This window comes from Euprymna scolopes, chromosome 1 (assembly GCF_053919585.1).
Source record: "Euprymna scolopes isolate OS-2025 chromosome 1, ASM5391958v1, whole genome shotgun sequence".
NCBI lineage: Eukaryota > Metazoa > Mollusca > Cephalopoda > Sepiida > Sepiolidae > Euprymna > Euprymna scolopes.
The window spans coordinates 67,085,380-67,107,808 of NC_136482.1; the positions used below are offsets into that span (position 1 = coordinate 67,085,380).

At 35.2% G+C, this 22,429-nt stretch overlaps 1 long non-coding RNA gene across 1 annotated transcript in view; it reads left to right on the forward strand.

Annotated features, from left to right (window-relative positions):
• LOC145301511 (uncharacterized) overlaps positions 1-22,429 on the forward strand; it is a 2,019,466-nt gene that overhangs the window by 1,591,500 nt on the left and 405,537 nt on the right. The window contains exon 6 of the long non-coding RNA XR_013873525.1: positions 888-924. This is a non-coding gene — a long non-coding RNA (uncharacterized LOC145301511). The remainder of the gene's footprint in view (positions 1-887; positions 925-22,429) is intronic.

Sequence of the window (22,429 nt, forward strand, 5' to 3'; positions counted from 1 at the left end):
TACAAGAAAGACAAACTAACAAGAATAGCATAAACTTAGATTTATGTTTTGATGTGTAAGAGTTTGTGTGACACCGTTGTGAAAAATAACTCTCACACGCAAATCCCAGCATATCAGCTAAGACGTAACGAAGATAATATGTCTGTCGAGATCATCATCGTCGTTGTCTCGACAGCTCACATCATTATTGGCTAGCCTTGGTCTAAATATCTGCTGAGTTTTCCTCCTTAGATTTACTTTAAGCTACAGTAATTCTCGCTTGAATCTAGTGGCATTTTCACTGAACCAAAACCTGCGTGCTTTAAATTATTAAAATTTGTCGGTATATACTACACATTGTTCTTTGTAAAAGCGTGATTGCTAGATGGAAAAGTTTGGACCTCTTAATCAAGCACAGCTTACAATCTAAAAGTTACCATACAATTTGTTACATAACACTTTCTATTATTTGTGTAAATTATTTCTTCTAAATTTTCCGGGTCACCGTCTCTTAACTGGAGACGTGGGAGCAATTCATATAATCACGCTTGAGTTGGAAATTTTTCGTGACAGTTGACAATATCCAGGCTGATGCGACTATATGCATAGAGGTATCTATAATTCTGGCGGGATTTCTTAAATGTTATAATAATAATTATTGTTATTAATCTTGTTGATATTGTTGTTGTTGTGCTGGTTACTATTGTTGTTGTTGTTATTGCTTATGGTTTAAATATTTAATAAATACAAAAGTAAAACAATGAAACAATAATTGCAGTGTTAAGATGTTTAGAGGTTTTATGCTTTAGGATTGAACATTTTTAAATGGGTTGTTTTTTTGTATATTCTATGCAATTATAATTAAAATATACAATTCCTACCATAAATCTGCATTTTGTATATTACAGGACGGACAGACGATTTCAGAATTCAGCATTCAATAAGGTATGGAAATATACGTATCTTTAATGAAGGCATTGTGTTTTTTCTTAAAAGAAAACAGAACATTGAGAAATATTTGACGTCTGATACACATTAACATAAGAGCGAATGTACAAATATTTCAATTCCAGGCATTTTTCAATCAATAACAGCCGAAAGGGTATGCATCATAGGAAATGTTTAATGAATAACTGTGATATTCCTAGTCGCGTGGACAGACATACTAACAAAGTTGCAAACAAAAAAAAATCATATTTAATCGTATAATGACTATATTTGTTATCACTGGAAGCCTCGTTGCAACAAATGGGACTCTGAATGCTACATTCTTTTCGAACAATGCAAGCAAGCAGACAAATTAGCAATATCTACATATCATAATGGTTCAATTACATGCTAACAATGTGCTATTTGTATCGAACGAACATAATATATATATATATATATATATATATATATATATATATATATATATATGACAAATTTTGGAGTATCGGAATCGGTGTTCGAAAGGAATTGATGCCTATTTTCTAATGCCAAAACGATTCTTTTAATTGTCTTTTTTATTTGGTTTTGTTTAAAGAAAAATATTTCATTGCTATGTATAATGATAAAATAATAAATATTTATTATTTTAAATTACCAATAAAGCTAAAATCTATAGATCATCCTCTACAAGTGTAAATTTACATTTAGGAAAATATCAGCGCATTCAACATGTGTTTTTTTTACAGAAATTAGGAAAAATATATCTATAGTTTAATATGTAGAGATGTATAAATGAATCGAAATCGGAATTGGTAATTGTATCGGAATCGGGAAAAATATTGTCGCCCTAAAGAAAGCAAGACTACTCATTTATAAAAAACACTGTTATTGGAAAATCAATTCAGGTTCTTGATTATGTAGTAAAACTAATATATATTTAATATAGCCGCTTTAAACCTCAATCACCCCTCGATATGCGTCCGGTCTTGGAAACATGCTTTGTTCACAAGCGCCGGCGGTTAGGGGGTGATCAGGCTGGTTTTGGTTTGTGAGAGGTAATATTGGTGATGATCACGACACATAACCAAACTAAGTAGTCCAGCGATTCAGGTAATAAGAGGAGAAGGGTCCGTGAGAGAAAGGTATCAAATCATTGCACTCCTTCTGAAGGAAAGCCGGGGTCTTTCGGACTCTTTAGCATATCCACGTGCATTATGGTTTTGACTTTCAAGCCGACTTCTAAGATATGAGCTGGCATGATGCGACCATCACTTGAAAATACAACAAAAATCAAAACCATGGTTGGAAACTTCATTGATCTGTCCCTTCAAACGTTGAACCGTGCGGATTTGCATTTTGAGGGTGCTGGCAATGGGCCTGTTGTCATAATTTTGATCGATAGAGAGTATGAGTTGTACAACAGCGAATCTCAGATCTATCTCGTTGAACATTGTCTCACTGTCAGACATAATAGAAGGCTCTTGGCATTTGTACACATATTTGGTTTACTAACAACAAAATAAAATGGTTTTAATCAAACGGAAACTGAATCATGTCACCGTTTCCAGGGCTACAATTCTATCGTTACAGAGAATTCCAGTTGCAAACAGTGCTAGGATGCCGATATGACATATTATCTCTAGGTATTGTACTAAAAATAGTTTTTTTTTAATTTGATTTGTTTTACATGTTACGGAATTCTGCACTAGATAAATCAAAAAAACTGGTCCGCCGTAAATAACAAAAAATCGTTATTAATTGTCAAATATTTGTGAATTGCATTTAATACATTGGAACAGCCAAGGTGGAAACATTGTCCTAATAATCCAAATTATACAAAGTATCAATTCTCGTCTAAACAAATTCCAACTATATACTAGTAAATTTTGTCAGATAAACTTTTATTTGTAGTTCGTTTTAAAGATAGGCTCATGAGGTAATTTTCGCATTTTCAGTTGTTTTCTTAATCTCTTGAAACTGTTGCTGGCTCGATAACTACATGCTATAAACAACGATATTACTCTTATTGCAAATATATGTGTTGGAATTTAACATCCCCCCAAAACATATTTTCTTTAATTTACGTTTATCCTAAACGTAGATTAGCTTTTTCTCTAGCTTAGGGTAATGAACATGAGGTGTCTGGAAATTATTTTTTTTTTCTATCTATTTCTGGTAGTATTTTAAAGTGAACAATGAAAAATAAAATAATACAAGACTTCCTTAATCCTCTCAGCAGGCTGACGTTTACACAAGTCTGGTATATGTAGGACCTCTTAAGGTTATCGCTATGAATTCGATAGATGCGAGAGACTCCTTACATATATATCTAACGAATTTAACAAACATTATTCACAAATATATGATTCAGGAAAGAAAATATAACACCGCTAGCTTTGAATAAAACTCAGAAACCGATCAAAACTATTTACAAAGTAAAATTGTTTTAATAATGTTAAACTAAGTTATAATTGCCTTGTTTATAAACAATCCTGGGTAAGATTTGAAAGTAGTGTTACCTTTAAAATCATACTGAAATTTCAACTGAGATTGTTTTATAAGGATTGTAAAGACATTATAACAGTTACGTTTAGTTCCTGACGGAACTATGTTCTTTGAGTTACACTGACATTTTTAATGTTTGAATAAGAATGTGCAGTATATTGCAGGAATATGTACAAGATTTATAGAGATTCTTAAAATTTTTAATAAGATTTAGTTTTATGATTTAAAAATTCAATTTTTCTAAAGTTGTTAGTATGAAAAATATGTTATCAAATCGAGTTCCTGATGGCTGTGTAACAAATGCCCTTTGCTCTCTCTCAGAAATGCTGACATGCTGTAAAAATAATAAACATCACCCTACTCTCGATTCCAAATTGAAGAGTCATTGCCGAAAATGATAAGGAACTACAATAAGGTTAACTGGGATGACATCAGAGATCATATCAGAGCTGCTCCATGGGGAAATATATTTCTCTTCCTGCAGAATAGCGCGCAAATGAAACCACTGAATGGTTCAAAGCTGCAATTGAAGCACATGAAAACCTTCTTTCTTAGATGTGCACGCCTGTGGAACTCTCTTCCTTGGCCTGTTTCTTACTTGACTACAACTTGGATGTCTTCAAGTCAAACATAAACAAATTTCTGATGAATCGCCACCTTAAGTAAAAGACTTTATAAAATCTCCAATACTAACGATTACTACGACACTATCCTATTGATTTCTATAACCCTTACCCCGAGGGGCTTCCGGGTCTTGATAAGTGGTGACCCCCATGTAAAAAAAGAAATAGCTACGGATAAAAGAAACCACTGGAAAATATATTGAAGAACAAAAATTAGGTACTCGTGATTTCTGGGAAATCCATAACAGTGTAGTAAATGATAGGAATTCAACTATTTCCCTACTATCCAACAATCTTGAAGTTTTTTGCAAAACAACCGGGAAGAGTAACCTTTTTGAACGTAAGTCTGTCTCCAACTTTCCTTTGAACCAACAAACAACTATTCTCAGATTTTCCTTTGCAAGTAGAAACCGAACCAGATTATCTGAAAATCACTCATTCTTAAGTAGGGGAAGTCGGGGTAAGTTGAGCCAATTTTCCATTTTGGCTCTTCAGAACGCAAACGACTAATTATATAAAATTCTTTTATTTGGGAACATTTTGAAACAAGTTGCAGTTTTCTGCTAGTACACCTAAACCGACCACGTGCTTTACAAAAATGCATATCAAATGGCTCAACTTGCCCCGACCATGGGGCAAGTTGATCCAACCTCTGGGGTAAGTTGTGCCACACAGGGGTAAGTTGTGCCACGCAAAAATGTGTTGCAAATAAAGAAGGAACAAGCCCAAAATTGTTGCTGTGGTTATAAAACAAATTATAATAATGAAGTAGAAATGTTAATTACAGCGAATGAACCAGCACAAAATTTGAAACATATATCTGAAAGTAAGTTAATGAAGTTGCCACTATGACAAGTCACAGCTGAAAACGAGCTGGCTAGAACAACGGACAGAACTGCCAACACTATTTGGCTGTGGCAGCTTGTAAACAACATCTTCTGCATTGAAACCCACTTCGTCCTTTGGGTTTGGAACAAACACAGGCTTGTCCGTTCCTACCTTCCCAGCAACTTTTTGAAGGAAAACACCTTCAAACTAAAAGTCCTCCCCGTTGAGAGTGTCAATCCGGGCAATATAGTTCACAGTTCGTGATTTGCCAGCACATTTGACAACCACAAAGTCACCTTCGATTATTGGGCTATCCAGATCAATATCACCATCACTATCTGATGACACATCATCAAATTCAAAATCTGAATCATCAGTGTCACTTGAACATGGGGTTTTAGATCTCAGGGGACATGACTTTTTCCCACCAGCATTGAACAAACACTGTTTTGTTTTTGTTAATAGGCTCCTCTTTCTATTTTCAGAAAGGGCTATCAGCTTCTGTCGTTCAGGGCTGTCAATCAAAATCTTTGAGCTTCCCTTTTTGTGACCACCTCTTCTTGCCTTTCTTGGTGCTGCTTTCGGAAATGGCTGAATTACAGATGGTGAAATGTATGGACGATGCATGAAATCATGTGAGCTAGATGAAACACAAGACCCAGATGCGGATGGTTTCATAAGATCATCTTCTTGCTGTTTTTGTGGTCGGACATCATCACTGTGCACGGGCAAGACTGCTCCAGGAACCTCACCTGATGGTCCTGCATCTTCCACAGTAGAATTTGCCTCAAGGCTTTCTGCAGCCACATTTTGCTCACGGTCAGTTGGAAGAGAAGGGGAAAAGTCAATTTCACTAAAGATGTCCCGGTTAAATGGATGAATGCCCGAGGCTTGGAATCCAGCAGCAATGTTCAATTGTGTCATGGCAATCATCTGGGCTTGGTTCACTTGAGCTGGGATTTCATATATTGTTACTATTTTTCCTGGATTGGATCGTAGCCACCCAGCCATGGCTCTGTTGTATGCTGTTTTGAAGGGTCCATACACTGACCGGTCGAGCGGCTGGAGACGATGGGAAGTGTGTGGTGGAATGGTCAGTAAGACAACGCCATGAGATCTTGCTGTGTTCATAACATTCAAAGAAATGTGTGTGTCATGGTTGTCGAGGATTAAGAGGATTTTCTTTCCTGGTGAGCATCTGGTGTGCTTGATGATGTGATTTAAATATTCCACAAACACCTCTTCATTCATCCAGCCACTTCGTATTGCCCTCCCTATGCACTGTGTTGGTCCACCTCTGATGAAGTGATCTCTGTAGTGGACTCTGGATGAACATAGGAGGCACGACTGATCCAATTGCACACACAGTGTACACCACCGTTACCAATTCCCCGCGTTCAGCGGAGGTGATTGAACCAACTTGTTTCTTTCCTTTTTCTGTGACAACGGCTCCAGGGTTTTGAATGGTGGTGCACCCAGTCTCATCAGCGTTGTAAATGTCACTTGGTGAGAACTTGTACTTGTCCATTATCTGACTCAAGTTGTTGAAAAATTTATCAACAACTGGGCGGTTGAAGGCTGTGGCACGCCTAAAAGATGTTGCTTCTGTCACTCTAATTGCCAGGTTCCGGCGCTTCTTTAAGCCTAACCACCAATCATGTCCTGCTTTTTTCTCACGATCCCAACTTGGTGGCAGATTGAGACAGTTTTTTTTAGCAAACTCATATGCCAGTGTGCGACATCTTCTCAATGACAAACCATGAAACATGTCTGACAATTGTTTCACGTGGTCAGCCAAATCTCTTTCCATTTCAGGACTAAAAACCAATTGCCGTAAGGAAACAGGTGTGTTAGCAGTCCCTGCTGGTTGACTGTCTTGTTTGTCCATGTACCGCTTCAGTGTCATTCGATCCATGTTAAAGTCCTTTGCAGCACTCCTCACACTCTGACCTCCAGTAACAGCAGCAGCAGCCCGTTCCATAACGTATGTAGGAGTTTGTCCACGATTTGTCTTTCGCACGTAGTGGCGCATGTCTGGTGGGCTTTTTTTCTGTGAAACACACAAAAAAGAAAAATGAAGTTAACACAATAAATCCGATAATGATGTAGAATATTACTAGAGTGAACTAGTTTATTCAGTGGAGTTCCTGGCATAAGTCTGGAACATTGAACAATGAATGCCAGTACAGCTGGCATTTGTAGAGAGGCACCTGCCTCTCCTGTCATGTTTAGCCAATCAGGCGCCTCCAAATGGAATAACCCACCATGCCTGACTAATTGTAGGCTAGTCCATAATGGTGGAGAGGGGAGGTAAGTACATTCTTGATTCTACAATGATAATAATAATAATGTTAAAAATAATAATGATAATAGTAATAATAGAAATAATTATTATTATTAGAATAACAAAGCGCCTGTACAGCATGCAAATTCCTATCCAAGCACGGCTTACACATCTTAAACGTTTACCAGGTAACCCATAGATCTAATTCTTATACAAGTAGAGCATGTAACTTATACAACATGCATTTTGAATTCACTCTATAACAGGCCTACTGATGTGGTTGCACATTCATCTGTTTCTTGAAAACGTGTAAAAAGACATATGGGGCAAGTTGAGCCAGTGGCACAACTTACCCCATTAGCATTGGCTCAACTTACCCCAGTCTGACCTCATTGAATTGTCTGTTCAAATGCATGCATCTCATGTGTGGTGAATGTAAAACTCTTTTACAGGTATGAAGGCAAGTAATTGAACAAACAACTACCACATATTATATCTAATCAAACTATTATTACACACAAGAAACATGCACTCACCTCTGTAACGCTTTATTTTACTTTTTTGGCACGAAATCTGATTTTCTTTTACTGCATCAACCTCCGATATTGGTTCAGCAAAACAAAATGGTCGAGGTTAAAGTCACGTGATCAGTTGTTTATAGATTGCATACAAACTTGGATTGGCTTAGTCAATTGTAGTTAAAAGGGGGTGGCTCAACTTTCCCCTATGCTCAACTTACCCCGACTTCCCCTACATAATATCATAAAAAACACCTCCAAAACCTGTATACCTGATCTAATCTCAGCTGTATTATTACAAATGCTCAGCAGAAGTTGGCCAGTTCTCTCCAAATTTTACAACTAATACCTTAACAAATCTTGCTTTCATGAGCGCTGGAAAACGGCTTCTGTGGTACCAGTTTACAATGATGCCGGTGAAAAAACTGCGGTCAGTCATGGGACTTTTATCATTCCTAGTATTCATAATTGTCCTACATGATAAATTCTTTCTGAGATGGTTACAGTTGCCGATGAAACCACGCTCCATGATACACAAAAGGGGAAAACCAATGTACACATATTAAAAGGAATGGCAGAAACCACAAAAGAAAGACCTTCAGTCTGCTGTTGAAAAGGGGGCAAAAATAGACGGTAACACTCATAGCTAGCAAGACTAAGATTAGTTCCATTAATAATTACAGGAAAACTTCTTAGCCACTAATATTTATGGTTAATTATATTATTAACTGAAAGTAATACGCTCAAACTGGTCGGCTTAACATTGACAGGGAACATGATTTGAAGCAGATACATCAAAGAAATTCCCAAAGGTTTTGCAAATAACGTGGGTTCTCCTTGCCGTGCTGGAAAGTTACTTATCCTGTGAGTATCCTGTACTTCTTAAAAGCTACCATTCACCCATGTCTGAGGTATTGTTGACGCATTTGTGCTGGTAGATCTGCTACTAATTTCTCAATCTTAGACAGGGTTCAAAGAGAGCTGGGAATCGAATAGGTTCCACACTGTCAAATAGGCTTCAACCTCTGTCCCTGTTTTACAAGTATTTCAATGGAAGGTGCTCCGATGAACTAGAAACTGACTAAGAAAATCCCGATAAAACCGACAGCAAAATCCAATCCGTACAAAGTAAAGATCTCCGGATGCCAGAAAGCATTTTACTCTAATAGTTTTCTAGGACTGCTAGAGTCTGGAATTCCCTTCCGTGTCCCTGCTTCCCTGACTGTAATGACATCAAGGTGAACATAAATAATGTAAACAGACATCTTGCTGCTCAACTCCTGCATATTAGCTCTGCAAATTATGCCCCAGATAGTAGCCTTTTACATCAAAGTGGTACTGTGGCTTTTTTTGGTATGAAACTGCAATAAAACTGTGTAACCAATTATTATCAACATTTTTAAAGTCTGCTCGTAGATTGTGGACTGTGTTGTAACTGAAAAAAGAATGCATATACATATCTATTATATATTATTACAAATTAAATTAGAGCTGCTTTTATTGTCTGACATATTTACAATCACAAATCCGGATAGGCAAAGGAGAAAAATAAAATATGCAACTACGTATGAGATCAACTAGTTAATAATTGAGCATTTCTAAAATAAACACTACATTGTAGTTGAAATTGAGAGAGAAATATAAAATAAAATACCTGGATATTAAAGTCACATTTCCAAAATTTTTACATGGGGCATAAACTTAATTACTTTATATAAATTAATAATTAAACGATTTCAAACTTTTTTCCTGATTCCGATACAATTGCCAATTCTTTTCTAGTGAGGACGGATGTATATTAACCGGGTAGTTTACTAAATATTTTTCTCAAATGTATTCTTTTTCATTTATTGAAAATAGTTAAAAAACTAAAAAATTATTTTTTTAACAGAGTCGAATTGTATTTCTAGCTAATCGACTAAATGCCGAATTCATGTTTTAATCAACTAATAAAATATGACGATTGATATACAAAATAAGAAAAGTAAAAAATACCTAACAAAGTTCCTTTCGTATGTTAAAGAATGAGATTTTAAGAAACATTTTGCACGTTACAAAAACGATGCTTAACATGCGAATAACGGGGAGTGGATGTATTTTTCTCTTAACCGAGGAATGTTCATGCGTTTACCCAAAATATAAATATTTGGTCGATTGCTACTGATGACCGTATGATACACATGTAGTAGATTTATTTACTTTAATGTAAAAAGTAGTACAGATAATAATGATAGAATTACTACTCGTACTTCTATTATTATTATTATAATAATAATAATTATTATTAATAATAATAATAATAATAATAATAATAATAATAATAATAATAATAAATGTAACTGGCAGGGAGAGGCTAAACAAGAAACATGAAGAACTGGACAAAAAAATAAAAGTAAAAGAAGCGAGATTGAGACGATATAGATATAAATCTGAACAATACAAACAAAACAGAACATTTGAAACTTATGAAAGCCAATTCTTCCAAAACGTGAACGGAGGAAAAACAAAAACAGAACAACCAAATCCGACAGAAACAAAACTCTACTGGATTAAAATATGGGAAGAGCGACGAGATCACAATAGAAATGCCGAAATGCTGAAAGACATGAAAACAAATAGAAGAAGGAACAGTGAATAAAATCAGCAAGGAAACCCTAAAAAATATAGGAAAATGGCAAACTGGAGAGCACCAGGGCACGGTAAAATACGTGCATACTAGTTCAAAAAATTCACAACCTTATACGAAAGGTTAGCCCTAAACCTGAAAAGATGTATACAGGAAGCAAGCGTACCAGACTGGATGACAAAAGGTAGAACCACACTGCTACAGAAGGACACGGAGAAAGGAACAGTTCCTAGCAATTATAGGCCGATCACGTGCTTATCCACTATGTGGAAGATACTGACAGCACAACTGAGGGAACAAGTCTACCACTCCCTGAATAATCGTGGACTCATCCCCGAGGAGCAGAAAGGATGCTAAAAGGGAAAAAGAGGAACACATGATCTGTTATATATAGATCAAAAGATCCTAAAAGGGGTAAAAAGAAGGAGAAAGAATTTAGCCATGACATGGATCGACTACAAAAAAGCGTACGTCAGGATCCCCCCAAGTATAGATAGTAGAGTGCCTAAAAATGTATAGAATACCAAGCGGGATAACCAACGTAATAGAAAATGCAATGAAAACATGGAGACTGGAATTGACAGCTGATGGGCAACACATAACAGAAATTAACATACAAAGATGCATATTCCAAGTAGACCCACTATTACAATTACTGTCCATCATAGCCATGATGCCTCTGAATAGTATTCTGAGAAAGTGCCAAGCCGGATACAAGTTCACCAATACAGAGAAAAAAATGAACCACCTGATGTACATGGACGATTTGAAACTTTTTGCAAGGACCGAAAAGGAGCTAGAGACACTAATTAACACTATCAGGATCTTCAGACAAGATATCAAAATGGAATTATGAATAGAAAAGTGTGCACTACTATTTATAAGAAAGGGAAAACTGCAAATGACAGAAGGCATGGAACTATCCAACCAAATAGAAATGAGGGTAATAAGGGAACAAGGCAACTATAAATACTTGGGAATTCTGGAAGCGGACACCATCAAAGCAACAGAAATGAAAGAGAAAATTTGAAAAGAATACCTCAGAAGACAAGAAAACTCATGGAAAGGAAATTATATAGCAGAAACCTAATAAAATGTATTAATAGATGGGCGGTATCACTAGTAAGATATTCTGGACCGTTTATAGGGTGAACAAAAGAAGAACAGAGACAGCTCGAACAGAAAACCAGGAAACTCATGACCATACCTAATGCACTACACCTAAAGTACGATATTGACAGACTCTATGTGAAAAAGAAAGACGGCGAGAGAGGACTGACCTTTATAGAAGACTGTGTGAAGGACACAAAAAAAGAACTAGAAAAATACATAATGCAAAACACTGAAAGGATGATTATGGCAGCGAGAGACACTGAAAAAAACAACAAAACAGAAAACAGAGAGACAAATAACAAAACGAGAAAAGAGAAATGGGAAGAGAAACAGTTCCACGGAAGATTCATAAGAATGACAAAAGATGAGAATAACGAACACACCTGGGCATTGATGCGAAAAGGACATCTAAACCGAGAAACTGAATCTCTAATAACTGCAGCACAAGATAACTCGATAAGAACCAACCATATCAAAGCAAAGATCGATAAAACACAAGAAAACAGCAAATGCAGACTCTGTTGACAAAGAGATGAAACGATAAACGAAATAGTAAGTGAATGCAGCAAACTGGCCCGAAAGGAATACAAAAACAGGCATGATCAATTGGTGAGGGCGGTGCACTGGGAATTATGTAAACGGATGCATTTTGAACGTACATACAAATGGTGCAAGCATAAACCAGCAGGTCATGGATATGACCTTAAACTATATCCAGTGGTGAGTTTCCAGCTTGCGGGCATTCGGGAGTGTGGAGTCACCCTTTAATTGCCGTTGTTCCCAGGTCCACTCTGACCCGGAGTGGTAGTACCTGTTAGGGCCCCAACTATGAGTTAAATAGAAACCGAGTTGAAAACAACAAATCTATTATATTTAAAAAAATGTCTTCAAAATCTTTGGATTCGGCATTAAATAACCTGAAAAGGGTTAATATACAGTAAAAAAAAAAAAGAACCAACCAACTATATATCAGCAACAGCACTAGAAAACGAGAACCACAAAATCCTATGGGACATGGACATACAGACGGACAAACCCATCAAAGAAAAAGACCAGATGTGGTAATAATTGACAAGAAAGAAAAATCCTGTAAAATTGTAGATTTTGCTGTCCCAGCTGACCACAGGGTGAGTATGAAAGAAAAGGAGAAACGAAGCAAATACACAAATCTAGCCATATAGCTAAAACGGATTTGAATGATGAAGAAAATCAAAATAATACCGATAATAGTAGGAGCACTAGGAATAATTCCGAAAAATTTTGAAAAAAGAATGGCAGAAATTGGAATTAGAGGAATAGCTGCAAAAATACAACGATTAACGATAATGAAAAAGGTTGAAATATTAAGGAAAATCCTTGAATGCGGAGAATAATAGAGGAATACAATATAACGAAGAAGCGTTACAGGGAATGAAAAACACCGAAGCTGCATATCTACAAGTTCTACACCCCCATCACGCATCCCCTCCTATTGTCTCGTTACCATTACACCCAATACAAAAGTGATACCAAAAAGCCGAGAAAGGTCAAGGAGGATGGAAAGACCGAGGAGGGGGCGATGACCGAACCTCCGTTGGACAAGCGTGATGAGAACTGGGGCATTGGGGAGGCCACTCCTAGCGATAAATCAATGGTAAGAGGCTGTTGCGATGGCGCAAATTTATTTGCAAATGCTATGGGAGGAGGGGAGAGAGCTGGACGTCTAAGGAGACTTGTTGTCACTCAGCTTCCAGAGAACACCACAGGTTTCCAATCAGATCGTTTGTTGACTTGTGTGAAAGCTCCATTTAGGCCAATAATAATAATAATAATAATAATAATAATAATAATAATAATAATAATAATAATAATAATAATATCAAATTTGTAGATTAACACACTCAGATAAAAGTAACTTTCCCTTGTTCTTTATGGCTTTTCTTTTGTTTTAGGTGATAGCGTGTGAACACTGAAAACTTTACCGGAAAGGAAAACGAAATGCTATTTTTGAATTACGACTGGCGGATAATTTCTGTGTATAAACCTAACATAAAATAATCAATCCACATAATTTCGAGAGTATTATAACTTTGTAGAGATGTTTAATAATTGTTTTATCACTAACTCTATGTGTGACAGGTGAGATCAAAACCCTTCGTTACCGCTTAACATCAAAAAGTAAACACACACCATTTATCAACCATAGAAAAAATAGTCAACTGCTTTTAATTATTTTACATAGTTTCCTTAGAAATACACTTACATTTTAACCATGGAAAATTTCAGTGTCGTTAACATATACCTCGTCTGTGTAATATATATATATATATATATATATATATATATATATATATATATGTGTATATATATATATATATATATATATATATATATATATATATATATAACAGATAAACCACCTAAAGGTATCATTAATGTAAATTATATTTGCTTTTCAATATTATCCCAAACAACTTTAATTAATTTTGTTTCATAATCAGTATAAATATATAAGAAGACGAGTAGATCTGGTTTCAGGATGAAACTATGAATTAGACTGCCCCCCGAGCCAAAAGAATCCCTTAGTCTAAGTAATAAGGTAATATAAAAAACATCAATGAAAAATTGACATCAAAGATGGTTTGACACAGATGTGTGAAAATAAAGACCTTCAAAGCCAACTTTTTTTTTACACTTTCCGCCCATTCCTAGTAATATTTTTCAATAGTGACTGAAGAACGGGAAAAAAATTTACCGAACAAAAACTTAAAAACAACCAAAAAACAACTCAACAAGAGCCTAACAGTATAAAATAGATAAATTAATAGGAAAAAAACACTTGTTATATTCTAATATTAATTTAATGTTCGATAGGCTCATAAGAGTAGTGGTAGATGGACAAAAATCGGAGGCCTGCAATATAAATGCTGGAGTCCCTCAGGGGTCAATCCTGGGCCCAACTCTCTTCCTGATCTACATCAATGACATCCCTAAACACATACTTAAATCATTCGTTGACATCTATGCTGATGATACGACACTCTACGGCAACACATCAAAGGCTGTAAATGACAAAGTTCTCTCTGATTCTCTCTCTTCTGATCTCGAGCGCGTGGTTCAGTGGGGGGGGGGGAAGATGTGCCTGGTTACCTTTAATGCATCCAAAACCAAACTCCTATCCTTACATCATCAACGCTCTGATCCCCATCTGGCATCAATTGTGATGGATAGCTCTCGTCTGGGTGAGGCCCCGTGTTTTGACAAGCTTCTGGGTTTGACCTTTACTCCTGATCTGAAATGGAACACGTACATCAAGTCTGTTGCCAAGGTCGCTGGAAAGATGGTGGGATCCTTCTACCGCTCCAGAAGATATCTCACTACTGATGCAATTCTCTATCTTTATAAAAGCCAAGTACGTCCAAGGATGGAATACTGTTGCCATATCTGGGCAGGAGCTGCTAAAAACAGCCTATCCTGCCTTGATAGAGTACAAAATAGACTTCGTGGCTAAGTGGGGGATGCCCTTTTCTCTACCCTGCAACCCCTCTCCCACAGAAGAGACGTTGCGAGCCTATCCTTGTTTTATCGTTATTTCCATGGAAGGTGCTCGTCTGAACTTCAATCTCTGCCCCCCTCGCCAATCTTTCAGGAAAAAGATCCGTCTAGCTGAATCCACTGTGAAAAATTTCCCCCACCCTTTATCTGTGCCTTAATCAAAACGTGGATTCCATGAACAAAGCTTCTTTCTTAAAACTGCACGCCTGTGGAACTCTGTTCCGTCTGCCTGCTTCCCACCGCACTACAACTTGGATGTGTTCAAGTCCAATGTTAACAAATCCCTAATGAATCTCCCCCTTAAGTAAACACTTCATCAAATCTCCATACTAACGTAATGTACTTGCAATAACCCTTATCCCTGAGTGGCTTCCGGACCTTGATAAGTGGTGATCACTGTGTAAAAAATTTTTTTTAAAAATAATGTTGAAATTATTTTTCTTGACAAGGAGTTTATTGGACTTTATAAACTTTTCGAAACCATGTAAATACAAGGCATTCATCGAAATGTTATCCAGAGATCTTCTCCAAATGTTTCCATTGTTGTGTTGTTTATTGTACGTAAATGAACTAAACTTATATCATCTTTAAAAACAATAAATAGTTATCATAGTTATCTTCATCAACGGAAAACGGAAACGGAAACGGAACTAAATAGTTAAATTAGGAAACGGAAACGGAAATAAATAGTTATAAATAGTTATCTTCATCAACGGAAAGTTAAACTCACGAAATATAACAAAGAATCGTTTTTCAATCGAAAATCTGCCTCAGAGTTTTCCGAATTCGATACCCTAAAAAGATCCGATTTTTCAGATATCCGATTCCAATAAATCGTCGAACACAAATATAAATATTTATTCGTTAGTATTTTTCTTCTGTAACAACTTTTGCAATGACATACATTTACTCAAAAATTGATTCATATAAACCCAAGGAGTTTGAAAACGTCACTAAAAGTAATTTAGTTTAGACCTGTTAAATATATAACAATATAAAATCATATACCTTAATTGTAAAATATATATATATATATTTATATATATATATTTATCTGTACAACGTGGAATGATAAAAATGTCGCCCTAAAAAACAACACTACATTTTGAAAATTTTAAATCAATTTAGATAAAGTGATTATGTAGTAGAGCTGAAATTTATTCAATGTAGCTGCCTACACCCTCAGTCTTCACCGGGTCCGGAACTTAAAGCATGCCTTTTTTACATGTACCGACGGGAGATTGGCGAATACACAGCGGATAGCAGCGATCAGTCTGGCTTTGGTGTTGTGGTCAGTTATGCCTGTGATGTTCTCAATGTATAACAAAACGAAGCAGGCCAGCGACTTCAGATCGCAATACAAGCATGAGAGAAATGGTACAATGCCGTAGTACTATTTCTGAAACCAAGCTTGGGTGTCTTTGGACTTTTGATCTGGCGCTGAGTCCGGCTCCTACATCTAGGGTTTGTCAGGCATCTGATTACACCACGATCTTTAGCACATCCAGGCATACATAGGTGTTGACTTTCAAGCTGACTTCGAAGATGTGAGCTGGCATGATGTGGCCTTCACTTGAAAACACACCAAACCCCACAACTGTGACAGGAAACTTTATTTCCATCCCCCTGGATACGGAGATGTTATTCCTGGCCTTTCGCCGATGCATTTCGGCGGTGCTTGCAAAGGTCATGCCATAATTGAATCGATAGAGAGTATAGTTTGTACAGCGGAACATCGATCTCGCTCATTGAACAGAAATGATAGAAGGCCCTTGGGATTTGTTACACAACAGGTCTACTAGTAGATGGTTTGCACACACAAACTGTTTTCATCAGACAGAAATGGAATCCTATCGTCTTTCTAGGGTGATAATTTTATCGTTTCACCCTGTGTCTATCTTTTTCTCTCTCTTTATCTCTTTCTTCTTCTCTCCAACTATGCAATGGGGAGAGTTGAATGTTATGACTCCATAAAACTACAGCTTTCATGACATTTCTAATGATACAAGCATTGCATTATATAAACATACGTCTGTTTTACACACATGTTGCCCAACAAATATATCCACCTAAAATAAAATTTCATAAGGGAAATCGATTATGAAAATCAGGAGCAATAAATGTCCAAGATTCAACCCCTTGTATACACCTGCATTAATATCCTGCTGTTTTTATGTAAAACCATCAAGGACAGTTTCAGGAACAGACTTTCATACGCGATCTTACTAAAACCTTGAGACAATCATGTGCTATCGCTTATGCTTCACCTGTTTTGTCTAGTGCGTTGTATATGCATTCACCGATGAACGTAAGGATATTAGAATCGACTGACTTTTATCTATACTGATGTTCAAAATATGTCAGGCATTATTGAAGTGTCAGACTGTCACTAGATTTATTTAAATAATAGCTAGGAGACATAACGGACCCTTTGATTGAATAAGGATCTACAAATGGTATACCGTTACATACTTTTATTGTAATTACAATCGATGAAATGGTCAATTTTTCAGTCAAATAAATTGATTGCCTGCTCTAGTTGGGGACCCTCAGTGGTGTATATGGAGGAGGCTTTACATGCTACTTTGAAGTGTCTTATTCCACTATACATCGTAATATACATTGCGCCGTAAAGAACACACCGTTGATTTATATATAATCAGTTTTTTATTCTTTCTTCAATTAAAGTTTAAAATGCAAAAAGAAAGTCTCATTGTTTTATTGTGTTTTAGATAGAAACATTCATTTCGACCGCATCCCTGTCATATAAAAGAACCCACATTTGATTGTATAAGTTAGACGGAAGGAAAAGGTAAAGCTGTTAATTTTTAGCCTCAGCTCTTTCGTCAAAATTATTGAATACTATCAACTCGGGGCAGTTTTCCAGCTATAGAAACAGCGAAATTCTACAGCCCAGTTCTCGTAAGGCTTCGAGAGGACAGATGCTTGTCCTGCAGATCCGTTTCTTATCGCAGAAGAAAAGATCAAGTCCACATGTTTCTCGGGTCTGATCATTATGAATAGATGATGATCAGCTCCTACTGTGTTGCTTTATAATCGAAACTTTTTTATGGAGTGGTTTCTTAATTACAAGTTTAAGGTGATGTCTCTGTAAGTGGTTAAACCGTTTTCCTGACCGCAGAAAAGATATAAGTTTGGTTGAATAGCGGATAATTTTTGCTTGCCAAATATATTCTACAATATTAAAGATTCTCAGTAAATCTCGAGTTTCTAATTTCTGCGACTCAATCTGGCTTATGTCATTTCACATACGTTTTCTTAGCAACAACTACTACAATTTATTGTGTGTCGATTTGTAGTCGACTTCTTGCGGTTGATTCGACGGAAATCCTGATAAGTAGGAATAATTCCAACTTTCCAGATTAGGAAGTATGTTATAGAGTTTCAGTGTGTGATCATGTGTTGCAATGGTTAATAGAATCAGTTACTTCATTTGCATTTTTATCAAAATGAAAGGTTAAGATTTTACTCCATGTTGCATCTCTTTTGTGTACTCTGATTCCCAATTTCATCTTTTATAGCAAATGTTTGCTAGAATATTTAGGTTGATTTTAATCATTATGATAATGTGATCAGCGATTCTGGATAAGGTTCGGGAAAACACAAATCTCTGACGGATTGTCAAGAAAAAGATCGAGGAGTAAAGATTGGTTTTCCTCACAATATTTCGATAACAAATAATTTAATTATTTTATTAATAAAGTAACACATCTGGTTTTAGCAAGCTTAATGGAATAATGGAAAACCATCATGAAAGCAACATATTTTAATATCGAAAAGAATAGAAAATGAGTTTATACAATCCCTAACTAATCTTAATTTTCGAAGAGAGGAATTATCACGTTTGGTCTTCAATTTTTTGTTTAAACACTCAGGATGAAAGAAATTAAAACTAATGAAACGTTCATAGAGTGTTCCCCAAGAGTGATTAGCCTCTAGAGAAATCACAAAATAAAAAAAAGTGTAAAATAAAAGATTTTCACGATGCAAACAAAAGCAGCTTCTTTTATTTCCACGAAACAGCTGACATCTTTCTTTCTGTACAATTATTCAAAAGCTCCATATTCTTTATTTACACGTTGCCTTAACCGACATTAGATCGAATTCAAATACTACTAATCACAAACTTAACTGCCGTTTGGTAAGTTGAAATATAATTATTAAAAATATTTCACTGGCTAAGGAATTAACTAGTTTACATAGATAAGAGAGTGATTAAAAGTAGTGTCATTGTAATTCATTTTATTTTCTTATTTATCTATTCAGAAATATGACTTAATATTTTAGCGGTATAACCAAATATCAAATGATCCAGGCTGCACTGTAAGCAATCTATATTCAGTTTTATTGACAACAATATAACAGTTTTAAAAAAATGAAAGTCACTGCTGAAAAACGAATAAAAATAGATAAGTTATGATTTTGAGAAAGATCAGAAAAAGAAAATAAATGTCTCAAAGCAGAAGTTTGTTTTGAGCCGGTACTTACCCAGTGGGCTATTGTATTTGCATTAGTTATGCTACTTAATGTTGTTAGTTATAATAAGGACATTTAAAATCAGTTATCCTCGGCAAAGCACCTATATATATATATATATATATATATATATATATATATATATATGCGTGTGTGTATTAGTATTGAGTATTAGTGTGTGTATGTGTGCGTATACGCGTGTATATGTGTATTAGTATTGTATATTAGTGTGGGTGTATGTGTGTGTATTAGCAATAAGTAATTATCTTATTAATGAAGCTCACTATGCCTGTTTGTCTAGCTGTCTCTATTTTTCGAAGTGCATCTCCTTCGAAACACACGATAACTAAGAGTCGGGAAGGGGGTCGTCGACCGTTTTCTGGATTTTTTAGCCAGTTAAACTAGTCTGCTAAAGGATCACAAGTGAAAAATATTAAACTTAAGAAGCTTATGTCTACTAAAAGTCTTATATGTACACATGCGCAAATATGCATTAACACATTAACGTCGGCTCATTTTAAACTATTTTTATCCATCTGACAATAGCTCAAAGAGTAACGACTAAGGCTAACGTGCTATATTCTTTTTTTTACGATTCTGTTAACAGCAAACACGTAATATTTTATCAAACATTTTAAATCACTACTATATATTATTGACTATAATAATTAATATAAAATCTGCATAAATTCATGCATCATATTTAACCATAGTTTACGACCGAGTGATGCTGGTTACTCAGCTAGTACAACACATTTAGAAAATATTATGTTTTGAGCTCCTAAAAGTTATATGAAAGACTTGTTAACAGGAATCTGTAACCAAATGATCAATAACATTACTTACCTATTAGTTCTACATTTAAATTCTCTTGGTGTTAATGTTCAACCCTTACCACATTTAATCATAAATAAGTATAACATGGTTATGGCTGAAGAAAGAAGAATAATCTACCACCACGGCCCAAAGGCGGCCGGAGGTTTTATCGGCTGGGATATAGTTAAAATAACAACAAACAAAAAAATTAGTTACCCGAATAATCTAAGTTATAAATCTTTATCTACAAAGTATTGTAAAAATTTATTTTGTGATAGGTTTTCTCAGTCGTTGTCTAAAACTATCATTTTTACATGTTATAACGAAAACTAAGAAAGACTGTAACATTTTGATTGTGATTCCTAATATCTCGTACCAAGCAGAAAACAGTTATATCAGATTGTATATTCAGGTCAGAGGAAGAAGTTATGTATAGAATAATTGTCTCACGGAAACAGATCAGTTGATACACTATTCAAATGGCGAGGAATATAATATCATGATGAATGAACTACATTGCTACGCAAAAGAGATTTATAAATAATGTAGAAGATGATACTATGAACGAATTTTAAAAAAAGTATTGAGTGGGGAAACATATCACGTAACAATCATTAAAAGGTAGAAAGTCGCTTTTTTATTTTTACTATTTCTTGTGTTTGTTTGTTTTGTTTTTTTTTTATTTCAATCTCCATTGCTAAAATAGATTTTCTCATCTTATTCATTCAGCTTAGCTCAAAAGACATGCAACAGCTTCCTTTGTTTGTGTACATAGCTACAAATAGCCAATTAGCAAGTGTGCCATCTTGAAAAGAGAGAACACTTCCGGTGTCGGAATGTCGGAGAACTGTGTTGGGTGAAACTATGAAACGATGAGTTCAATGTCAGTTGCTTGAAAAACCAATTTTACATGCTTTTCTTGGTGAGTTGTGTAACATTTTAGTTTATTATTACAACTTTTTCGTATTGAACAAGTCAGTTGCTTCTAGGTTACGTTCGTATACACTAGACAACGAGCCGTTAGCTTTAGAAAAAACAGAAGAGTTAAAGATGTCTGTAATTAAAACGGAATAAATGTGACAGTATGAACATCCCTTTAACCAATGTTGGAACATTTATTTTTTAAGAATACATTTGACGCACACATGAAGCATGTCAAATCTATTCTTTTTAGAGCGAGATTTTGAAACCTTAAATTTCTAAAACTATGCGCGGCTTTCTGAAACAAATAAGTAAATATTTTAGCATATTTACTGTTTAAAACGGAGAAAATTTTTTATACAGAATAATATCATGCATTGAGAAACAGATCACAAATTTTGAGAGAATTGGAATTAAAAATGTTTCTCTATCAAAATTCTAACGGAACATTTTATAATTGGAAAAAGTTAAAGTCATATTTGTTCTAATTGAATTTTGCATGGATCGCATTTTATGTAAAACATTGGGTGTAAGTTATATCCCGCACGATACTACCAACCATAAAATATTTTTTATATATTCTAAGAAATAATTTATCATCTTTTTTCTGTTTTCGATTAAATTCAAACTGCAAGTCGTTGATACGAAATTATTCCAATTTTATTTTTGTTTCACGTTTTTATACGATCCCTTTTCCCGGAGTCATTATGTTTTATAGGGTATTTTCGCTCTTTTGTTTTAATGGCATATGAATATTAAAATGGCAAACTTGTGGACTAATAAAACAACATGTATCACTTTGTATGTTATTTATGCAATAACATTTTCTGTTAAAGGAATTAATTAAATTGCGTGCAATTATATTCTGATTTCAATAAATAGTTAATGAATTAAAAATAATAATTCAAAAATTGCATTTACTGAAAATGTACACACACGTATGTAATGGCGCACCTTTTTATTAATTGAGATATAGACGTGTAAGAAATACCCTGTTTAACTTTTGATAACAAAACTTTTCCATTTTGATCTCTCCTGTCTTACAATTTTATGTATTTTATCCTTGTTAGTCGAATAAAAAATAATCAAAGAAACTGCAATTCTCTCTACGTATAAATTTTTCCCTTTTTTCTCTTTCTTGTTCACATCCCCTCATTCCTCTATCTGTTTATCTGTTTTCATTTAATGAACCAATTATTCACCGAAACATCTAGGGCTTAGCGTCAATAAGTAATAAATTAGTAAGATTGCAGTA